The following is a 12,164-nucleotide window of genomic DNA, read 5'->3' as shown; positions in this document are numbered from 1 at the left end:
CTTCTTCTTCCTGGTGCATGTAAGTGCATTGTCCGTGTATAATGCGCTGTGCGGGGAGTCACTAAGATCCTGCACCCGATATCCTGCATGTGTCGCTTCCCCGCTCAGGTCCCCGGAGTTCCCCTTCTTCTTCCTGGTGCATGTAAGTGCATTGTCCGTGTATAATGCGCTGTGCGGGGAGTCACTAAGATCCTGCGCCCTATATCCTGCATGTGTCGCTTCCCCGCTCAGGTCCCCGGAGTTCACCTTCTTCTTCCTGGTGCATGTAAGTGCATTGTCCGTGTATAATGTGCTGTGCGGGGAGTCACTAAGATCGTGCGTCCGATATCCTGCATGTGTCGCTTCCCTGCTCAGGTCCCCGGAGTTCACCTTCTTCTTCCTGGTGCATGTAAGTGCATTGTCTGTGTATAATGCGCTGTGCGGGGAGTCACTAAGATCCTGCGCCCGATATCCTGCATGTGTCACTTCCCCGCTCAGGTCCCCGGAGTTCCCCTTCTTCTTCCTGGTGCATGTAAGTGCATTGTCTTGCGACACAATTTGAATCTTAAATCCCGCGCTCAGTCCGAATCAGTCGGATTGTCCGGCGGTCGCCCCCTGATTTCTGTCGCATGAAAGCAGCGCAGCCGCGATCCGATCACGTGCGACACAATCCCAGCGCAAACCCCTGTTAAATACTTGTCAAAGCTGCGCAAATCCCAAAAACGTCGAACGGTCGGAAACCTCTGAGTACAATATAAATGGTGGACCGTTCCCAAGCGGTCTGGCGTATTCATGAGGGGGCGGGATTGTGGGCATGTTTAGAGGCGGTGACAGCCACATGACGCACGGCAGTCACCGCCGAGCTACGGAGCTTTGAGAGATACAATTTCTATTGTACTCCGCAGCCGTGTTAGATAGTGTTACCGGAGGTTTCCGATAACGCTATCATTGTAACACCATTGCGTTTGCTTTAGCACCAGGAGCTGCTTACTTTAGAAATTTATTATTTAGGAATTTATTGGTGACAGGTCCTCTTTAAGGGCTTCTAAAATTACACCAATCCTGCAACTACTAAACTTGACTCATCTCATGTGAAAATGGGATAAGAAGAGTCATATTTTCCTGACTTTGGGATAGATATTTTATAGGTAAACGGTGAGATTTCACGTTCAAGAGAGAATTCTAGAAAGAACATTTCACCCTCTACCTGATGGGGCTGCAAGTTTAGTGAAGCAAAATCTGGTGACAGGTTCCCTTTAAGCAGCCCCCCCCCCCAGACATCAATAATCAATGGAGAAATCCAATATTACAAGCGGCTATTGATTGCTGCCAGCGGAGAGCTACTTAAAGAATTAGGTGGAAATTAATTCAGGATCAATACTAGGAATCATGTCAAGAATTGCTGCCAAATACTGGAGCAGCAAAATTAATTTCTACAATCAGAAATGTCATTGAGCGACTTCCTGGATGTAGCAGAGTGGAGACTGCGCAAGACAGACAATGATATGTCTATAGCAGATAGCAAAATCATCCCTACTGTACTAATAATAACTAATAATATACTATAATAATACTATATAACTAACTATATAATACTGTAACTAATAATAATATTGTGCTATTCTGGCAATTAAAGGGATCTGGTCACTTGCTTTCTACCCCTTTAACCGCTCAATCCGTCATGTACAAGTCAGTCCCATATGAAATATTCCACATTATAATTTTTTTTCTCCTCTATTTTTCCATATGTATGAATACATTGACAGCTGGGTGTGGCTAATTGGAGGGCGTGTCCCTGCATAATCTGACACTGTCCAATCAGTGCTGTTAGTGTCAAACTCTGGAATGGACACACCCCTTTGACAAGACAAACACTATCACCTACTTTATTCATAAATGTCCAGGAGGAATAACAGAAGAATTGGGTTAACAGAGAATTATGAGAAGAGATGATCCAGAATTGTTATAGGAAGTTACTGAAGCAGATGTGACCTTTCTGTTGTTAGTAGCAGCAGGGTTGTAGATCCTCCAAGAGAATTGGGACATGTCCTCACACTGCTGTGCTCTCTACATTGAACTGCTTCATAGAACCTTGCAGCATAGTTTAGGTAGAATGTTACAGCAGTTACTTAGAGCAGATGGTAGGATGGTACAGTAGCTACTTAGAGCAGATAGGAGAAGCAGGGGAGCAGTTCAACAAGGGAGCTTTGAGCACAGCAGTGGGAGGACTCGCCCCCAGTGCACATAGAGAAGCTACAATCCTGTAAAATAAGTCCATATATCACAGTCCTGCTGCTACTAACAACATACACAAAGGTCTGGTTACACTTCTTTACAGGGACAATACATAACACTGTCTGCAGAAAACACAGAACACAGCAGTGTGCAGACACGCCCTAAGTGCACTTGGAGAAGCTAAAATCCAGTAATTTATGATTACACATCTCCGCAGGAACAATACATAACACTGGCTGCAGAGAGCACAGCAGTGTGAGGACCCTTCCCCAATCTACAATTCTGGAATATAAATCCATATATCACAGTCCTGCTGCTACTAACAACGTACACACAGGTCTGATTACACATCTGTGCAGGAACAATACATAACACTGGCTGCAGAGAGCACAGCAGTGTGAGGACTCTTCCCCAATCTACAATTCTGGAATATAAATCCATATATCACAGTCCTGCTGCTACTAACAACGTACACACAGGTCTGATTACACATCTGTGCAGGAACAATACATAACACTGGCTGCAGAGAGCACAGCAGTGTGAGGACCCATCACCAGTGCACTTTTAGAATCTACAATTCTGGAATATAAATCCAGATTCCACAGTCCTGCTGCTACTAACAACACACACAGCAGTCTGATTACACATCTCTCCAGGGATTATACATGACAACAGTTGCAGTCTGCACATTCCAACCTGCTGACAGGTTCCCTTTAAGAATAATGGGCCAGAATGATTTTTCGTTACTTCTTGAGGAGACAGAATCATTTATTTCAATCAATTGATACTTTTCCTGCATATTTTAAAATTCATAATAAATCGATACATTCAGCATTTTCACAGACGTAGAAATGTCCTACTTTGTGACTGATCCCGCCAGTTACATATGTAAATCCCGCTTTCTTCTATAATTAATGACATCATTGACGTCTGATGCCTGAGGTCCCTTATGACATCACCAAACGAAGCCTCACTTAAAGGGATATTTATATTTTACACTTTTTTTTTTTACAAATTTCTGCAGAATTCAGCAGGTCAGGGGTCGGGGTGTCCTCATTCTGGTAATAGGTGGAGATAGGGGAATATTCAAAAAAATTCAAATATATATTCCAAAAAATATGGAATGGGAAATGGTTAGACATGAGATAGATAGATAGATATGAGATAGATGATAGATATGAGATAGATAGATAGATATGAGATAGATAGATAGATATTAAGATAGATAGATAGATAGATAGATAGATAGATAGATAGATATGAGATAGATGATAGATATGAGATAGATAGATAGATATGAGATAGATAGATAGATAGATAGATATGAGATAGATAGATAGATATTAAGATAGATAGATAGATAGATAGATAGATAGATATGAGATAGATAGATAGATAGATAGATAGATAGATAGATAGATAGATATGAGATAGATAGATAGATAGATATGAGATAGATATGAGATAGATATGAGATAGATATGAGATAGATAGATAGATAGATATGAGATAGATAGATAGATAGATAGATAGATATGAGATAGATAGATAGATAGATAGGAGATAGATAGATAGATAGATAGATAGGAGATAGATAGATAGATATGAGATAGATAGATAGATAGATAGATAGATAGATAGATAGATAGATAGATAGATAGGAGATAAATAGATATTAAGATATAAAAAAGGAAAGTTCAGAGCAGCACAGCAACTTCGGTGGGTGCACAGACCGTGAGTCCCCGGGCCAGGAGACTGTAATATAAGTTGAGGAAAAGGCAGCACTCCGTGGTTGGTGTCAAATAAAGTGGGGTGTCTTTATTCCATGAGCAACGTTTCAGCTCCTTGCGAGCCTTTGTCAAGCATGGTGAAAGTGGCTAGCACACAAACATATATAGGCTAACAATGCATTTCATTGGTTCACATAGATTGTGCAAAAATGACAGATGGTTAATAGTAATACAAGTGTTGGTTCAAAATGTATATACAAATGCCATAAGAAGACCAGTGTGGTCTAATTAAAGTGAAAATACATAGTGAGAAGTGAAAATAATACTTGTGTATTTGTTACATAAAAACAAACGTCCACCAATCGGCTTACAGATCCTCCCACGTCTTGGCACTTTCATTCATAAATCTTGATGTGGTTGTGTCTCCTGGTGTGTTCAGGCGCAAATTCTGTCGCTCTCTGCAGGAACCCTGTTATCTACCTGCTTACATGTCCATGTGATCTAAAATATGTCGGGGAAACAACACTAGATTTTAGAACAAGATTCACACAACATAGATACACGATCCGAAAAAGAAGGAACGACTTACCTGTTAGCAGGCACTTCTTTGAGGCCTGAAATTCAGGATTATTGATCACATTCCCCCCCTCAGAAGAGGAGGTAATAGGGAAGCTATTTTACGCAAAAAAGAGTTACGCTGGATACAGACACTAGGGACATTACAACCCAATGGTCTAAACCAGTGATGGCGAACCTTTTAGAGACCGGGTGCCCAAACTATAACCAAAATCCACTTATTTACCGCAAAGTGCCAACATTGCATTTTAAGCAGTGACTTACTGCTACCTGCTCTTCAACATCTATCAATCGTATCGGCTCCTTGAGGCCACTAATACAGTTGAAAGAAGGAGGGCACATTCAGATTATCATTGTAGCTTCTCACCAGGGTCACTCTGTACAGTAAGAATGAAGGGTCCAGTAGGATGACCTACAAAGATACTGCAGTTCTATCAACACTTTCTCACTTTTACCGCAGTTCCAAACGGCCAACGAAGTGTTGTTTTAAAATAGCGCTGATTGTAGCATCTCTTAAATTGCCTGCGTCTGCAGGAAGATTTGGTGAATTTGGTGCTGTTTGGTGAGCTCTTGAGGTCAATGGCCTGAGTGCCCACAGAAAGGGCTCCGAGTGCCACCTCTGGCACCCGTGCCATAGGTTCGCCACCACTGGTCTAAACATTGAATATAATCTCGGAAGCATTTTATAAGAGTCAAAAGTATGTTCAGATTGATGTTAACTTGTGTAATTTTCTACACAACCCTCTTGTAAATCCAACTAATAAGGTGATGCTGGTACGGAGAGAATACTCCTGTGGCAAGTTATTTTGATTATGTAATTTTCTATACATGCTTATTGAATTTCATTTTTCTTTTTCTCTAGATCTAATAACGATTTGCAACCCCCATCGGCCAGGATCTGGACCCCCACTAGTCTCGTGCACAGCATGAATACACAGTGTTCACACTTTTTCTAGTGCTATACGTAGTTTTTTGTCCATTAATAATGCTTTTACTCCCATTTACAGTACCATACATGATAGCCCTGACGCAGGACGGGCGGAGGTTCAAGTGAGCGAAGCCATATCTCCGTATGGACCAGGGGGACACCGAGCAATGAGGGTGTCAGTCCTTTTGGACAGCGCCGCGACAGAGCTTGTGAGTCCGCGCACGGGGACTTGAGAGGTAATTTAACCACTTAGGTCCACCGGCACACCTGGATCTTGGAGAGGCGAGACGTGACTTACCTCTGTTGCTGTGGTAACCATAGCACCCCAGATGTCCTTAGGTACGTCAACGGCATCGAGCTTGGACTGGTGGAGCATTAGCCCTCAACTAAGATGGCCGCCGGCTCACAAATGTCTAAGGGCGCATGCGCCAATTCCGGGACGACGGCACTACTACAGCACACACAAGACTTCCATGTATTCCGGAGGACCAAGTTCAGAACACCACGTGGTTCCTGCAGGGAGCGACAGATTTTGCGCCTGAACACACCAGGAGACACAACCACATCAAGATTTATGAATGAAAGTGCCGAGACGTGGGAGGATCTGTAAGCCGATTGGTGGACGTTTGTTTTTATGTAACAAATACACAAGTATTATTTTCACTTCTCACCATGGGCCACATTTATCACTTTTGTGCGCCTAAGTGTAATAGTTGCGCCTAAATTCAGGCGCACTGTTTTGCCAGATTTATCACAAGCTACAACCATCTGTGATAAGTATATTTTCTGCCTCTTATTAATCACTTTACTTTAACACAGTTTAGGCGCAGTTTAGGCGCAATGTTAGATTCGGGCACTTACATGTGATCCTGCTACAAGCTCCTCTCTGCTTCTCCCACATCCCAGCATGAGAATGACACTCACAGCAGCACCCAGGTGTGTGACACCCTGCACCCAGTGACCTCCTCAGCAGCACCCAGGTGTGTGACACCCTGCACCCAGTGACCTCCTCAGCAGGGGCTTCTCCTGGAGGGGATCCCCCAGTGCTGGTCTCCTGCTGCACCCCTGTAATTCTGCACAGTACCCCCCTCAGACACTGCAGAGTCTGCAGCTCCTGTCTGTAATGTATCTAATGTATCTATTATATGTTCCAGTGTCTGCAGAGTATCTAATGGGCCACATTTATCACTTTTGTGCGCCTAAGTGTAGTAGTTGCGCCTAAATTCAAGCTTGACAAAGGCTGATTAACAGCTGAAACGTTGCTAGAGATGAAATAAACCTCACACTTTTTTCCACGATTCCTTGGAGTGCTGCCACTTTTTTGCTTCTAGATAGATAGATAGATAGATAGATAGATATGAGATAGATAGATAGATAGATAGATAGATAGATAGACAGATAGATCTATAGACAGATAGATGATAGATGTAAAGATATCTAGAAAAATAAAACATGAAAATAAAGATATGAAATAGCTAGATAATCTATAGATTATAGATTTTCATTCAGGCGCAAAAACACTCCAGCCTGACGGTGGCGTAAACTGAGAAGCAGTACTGATTTCTAGTGCAGAGAAGCTCATCCCCAGCAGCAGAGCTCAGCAGACACTACAGGCAGGACAGGCACTAGGTGCAGCCTCTGTTTACAGTTCATGACCTTCTATTTACAAAACAATTTGCAAAAGCAGCAGCTCAGAGCAGGAGAGGAGAGAAATGAGTTGGATTTTACAGATACTACAGAGAAGTGTCCCGTGTAGCAGGATAGAAGGGAAGTGTGTAGGAGCTGCAGACAGGACAGAGAAGTGTCCCGTGTAGCAGGATAGAAGAGACAAGTGTAGTAGTTGCAGACAGGACAGAGAAGTGTACCCATGTAGCAGGTTAGAAGAGAAGTGTGTGGGAGTTGCAGACAGGACAGAGAAGTGTCCCGTGTAGCAGGATAGAAGAGAAGTGAGTGGGAGCTGCAGACAGGACAGAGAAGTGTCCCATGTAGCAGGATAGAAGAGAAGTGTGTGGGAGCTGCAGACAGGACAGAGAAGTGTCCCCATGTAGCAGGATAGAAGAGAAGTGTGTGGGAGCTGCAGACAGGACAGAGAAGTGTCCTGTGTAGCAGGATAGAAGGGAAGTGTGTAGGAGCTGCTGACAGGACAGAGAAGTGTCCCGTGTAGCAGGATAGAAGAGACAAGTGTAGTAGTTGCAGACAGGACAGAGAAGTGTACCCATGTAGCAGGTTAGAAGAGAAGTGTGTGGGAGTTGCAGACAGGACAGAGAAGTGTCCCGTGTAGCAGGATAGAAGAGAAGTAAGTGGGAGCTGCAGACAGGACAGAGAAGTGTCCCATGTAGCAGGATAGAAGAGAAGTGTGTGGGAGCTGCAGACAGGACAGAGAAGTGTCCCCATGTAGCAGGATAGAAGAGAAGTGTGTGGGAGCTGCAGACAGGACAGAGAAGTGTCCTGTGTAGCAGGATAGAAGGGAAGTGTGTAGGAGCTGCAGACAGGACAGAGAAGTGTCCCGTGTAGCAGGATAGAAGAGACAAGTGTAGTAGTTGCAGACAGGACAGAGAAGTGTACCCATGTAGCAGGTTAGAAGAGAAGTGTGTGGGAGTTGCAGACAGGACAGAGAAGTGTCACGTGTAGCAGGATAGAAGAGAAGTGAGTGGGAGCTGCAGACAGAACAGAGAAGTGTCCCATGTAGCAGGATAGAAGAGAAGTGTGTGGGAGCTGCAGACAGGACAGAGAAGTGTCCCCATGTAGCAGGATAGAAGAGAAGTGTGTGGGAGCTGCAGACAGGACAGAGAAGTGTCCTGTGTAGCAGGATAGAAGGGAAGTGTGTAGGAGCTGCAGACAGGACAGAGAAGTGTCCCGTGTAGCAGGATAGAAGAGACAAGTGTAGTAGTTGCAGACAGGACAGAGAAGTGTACCCGTGTAGCAGGTTAGAAGAGAAGTGTGTGGGAGTTGCAGACAGGACAGAGAAGTGTCCCCGTGTAGCAGGTTAGAAGAGAAGTGTGTGGGAGTTGCAGACAGGACAGAGAAGTGTCCCGTGTAGCAGGATAGAAGAGAAGTGAGTGGGAGCTGCAGACAGGACAGAGAAGTGTCCCATGTAGCAGGATAGAAGAGAAGTGTGTGGGAGCTGCAGACAGGACAGAGAAGTGTCCCCATGTAGCAGGATAGAAGAGAAGTGTGTGGGAGCTGCAGACAGGACAGAGAAGTGTCCCCATGTAGCAGGATAGAAGAGAAGTGTGTGGGAGCTGCAGACAGGACAGAGATGTGTACCCATGTAGCAGGATAAGGGAGACGTGTGTAGGAGTTGCAGACAGGACAGAGATGTTTCCCATGTTGCAGGATGACCACACTGATGTCTGAGGAGGATACAGGGCAGATGGGGGATCCCCTCCAGAAGAAGCCACTGCTGAGGAGGTCACTGGGTGCAGGGTGTCACACACCTGGGTGCTGCTGTGAGGCTCATGCTGGGGTGCGGGAGAGAAGCAGAGAGGAGCTTGTGTCTAAACTGCGCTTAAAGTTAAGTGATTAATAAGAGGCAGGAACTCAACTCATCACAGATGGCTGTAACTTGTGATAATTCTGGCGCAACAACTACACTTAAGCGCAGAACAGTGATACATCTGGCTCATGGTTTGATTGATGGATAGATGTGAGATAGATTTGAGATTTTTGATTCGATTGTCATAAGAACCAGGAGTAACACTAAAGCTTCATTACAGACGCCTGTGATAACTGTTACAGCTGATTATTGTAGCCTAAGGCTAAAGTACAGTAATTACCAACATCCTGAGGTCCGTCTGTAACTAGGGGTCGTATGTAAGGCAGGTGTTCTTACGTAGGGGACTGCTTGTATAAAGATATGAAATAGATAGAAAGTCTAAAGATTGATAGATGACAGATATGAGTTAGATGGATAATCATCAGATAAATAGATAGATAATTGATGGATACATGTGTAGATAATAGATAGATAGATAGATAGATAGATAGATAGATAGATATGAGATAGATAGATAGATATGAGATAGATAGATAGATGCATAGATAGATATGAGATAGATAGATAGATAGATATGAGATAGATAGATATGAGATAGATAGATAGATATGAGATAGATAGATAGATAGATAGATACATAGATATGAGATAGATAGATACATAGATACATAGATATGAGATAGATAGATAGATAGATATGAGATAGATAGATAGATATGAGATAGATAGATAGATAGATAGATACATAGATATGAGATAGATAGATACATAGATACATAGATATGAGATAGATAGATATGAGATAGATAGATAGATATGAGATAGATAGATAGGAGATAGATAGATATGAGATAGATAGATAGATATGAGATAGATATGAGATAGATAGATAGATAGATAGATAGATATGAGATAGATAGATAGATATGAGATAGATAGATAGATAGATAGATAGATAGATAGATAGGAGATAGATAGATAGATAGATAGATAGATATGAGATAGATAGATATGAGATAGATAGATAGATAGATAGATAGATAGATAGATAGATAGGAGATAGATAGATAGATATGAGATAGATAGATAGATATGAGATAGATAGATAGATAGGGGAATATTCAAAAAAATTCTAATATATATTCCAAAAAATATGGAATGGGAAATGGTTAGACATGAGATAGATAGATATGAGATAGATATGAGATAGATAGATATGAGATAGATAGATAGATAGATAGATAGATAGATAGATAGATATGAGATAGATAGATAGATAGATTGATATGAGATAGATAGATAGATAGATATTTGTATTCCCTGCTCCCGGTAGAATATTTCCCTCCTTCCATGTACATGACTTGTGGCTCCTTGTATTTGTGTGGCACTTGGGGACATCTCCGGCTCCATGTGATGTGATTAGTGACTGTGGCTGTCATCCTGTCAGTGACTGGTGACAGAGCGGGGACATGTATCTGTGCGGCGCAGTAATGGGGCTGAGGTTCAGTGTCTCTTGTAGGTGCGGATAATCTGTACTGAGAATTTGTAGCAAAAATGCAGCATTTCCTGAGACCTTGTCACTAGACCTCGGCGCTGCGATACATTGTGTCACTCAGGGTCTCCAACATGAGAGCTGAATAGAATTTCCTTCCCTGTTGTTCTCAGGGCTGAATACATATTGTGCAACATTCTCTATTATAATGATTCCAAAAGTGGTTTTAATTTAACCCCGTACGCTCTGTTCTGTGTGTACAGCCTGTATACAGCCGCCAAATACTTCAGCCTTCAGAGCCCTTTATCCACTGCTGAGCTGTTATTACTTTAAGATGACTTTATTATATGCCCATTATACGACTTGTATTCTGTATTATTTTGCAGTTTCCCCCTTTGCAGCCTCTTATCTATAATTCTCAGTTGTCTCCGGTGGCTGGAGACTAGATGCTGCTATGTCTCCCATACCCTGCACAAGGAAAGTAGAGAAACATCAGCTCCATCGCTCACAGAAGCATCAGCTTGAGTTTTTGCCATTTTTTTGCGCAAAAACACGGCGCAGTTATTTAATTTGGCACATTTTTGTGCCATTTTCTGGCGCACGTCAAAGTCCTGAGCTTCTAAGTCCCTGCGCCTTATCTGACATAGTGTGTGTGTGTGTGGGGGGATTTACTAATTGTGCCGCAAGGACGACTGTCGGCATCGGAGATCAGTCTCCGTAAAGCACAGCCCGATGTATTAAAGTGGCGCACGGCTGTTAGTGATTACTGGGCAGACGGAATTAATCATTCGTGCGCCAGAAAAATGCCGACAGTAAAGAAGTGTGCGACAAAATCTTTCATGGACTGCGCCTTAATTTTGCTCTCAGACTAATTTTTTTCTGGTCTATCGTGCGCCAAAAATTGCGCCTAAAAATGACGTCAAAATACACATAAATGTGGAGGATAACGTGGAAACGTTAGGCCACGTCCACTTGCGCCAAAAAACCCCAGAGGTGTCGGGATAGTCGGAAACATCTGTTCTTTCTGGCACAAACTCATTATAGATGATCTGCAACATTTCTGTGCCAAAAAAACATTAAAATACTGGCATTTTTTTTGGCGCAGATGCGATAATACATGTGCCCCAGTGAGCGGCTGCTATACAGATGTTGGCTCAGCATCTATCACAAATTTGCGTCTAAAAAGACGCGTCTAAAAAGACGCCAAAAAGGTGCAAAAATGCTCCTACTCTGAGCAGCTGCACTTCACTTTTCATTACTAAAAAGAAAGGTTTTCGCTTCCCAAATGAAGAATTCCCTCTATACAACATGGAAAATACTTCGGAGCAGTTATAAAATGTAAATTTCTCCAGTAAGGACTTCATCATTGTCTATGGGATCATCTCTGGGAGTGATTATTGTCTTATTGTACAGATCTGAGAATATTATCAGTCTCCATTTACTGTACATTATAATAAAAAAGAGCAAGAATTTTTATGGAATTTTTTCCCCCCATCTCTGTAACTTTTAGTCCCTGCAGTTACAGCACAATGTGGTCCGGACATTGTACAAGCGGAGACTTTATGTGCAGAGATGAAGCCCTGAACGTTCTGTCACATGTTCTCAGTCTCCTTTCATTATTGGTCACAAATGAGATCTAATAATTAGAGACAAATTAGGCGCTAATTTAGGTGCAAATGAATGGGACATGCGACAATTCCAAAATGCATTTACTAAGGCAGAACCAGA

The sequence above is a fragment of the Engystomops pustulosus genome, chromosome 5, assembly GCF_040894005.1.
Source record: "Engystomops pustulosus chromosome 5, aEngPut4.maternal, whole genome shotgun sequence".
NCBI lineage: Eukaryota > Metazoa > Chordata > Amphibia > Anura > Leptodactylidae > Engystomops > Engystomops pustulosus.
Note: the sequence above shows the minus strand (reverse complement) of the source record.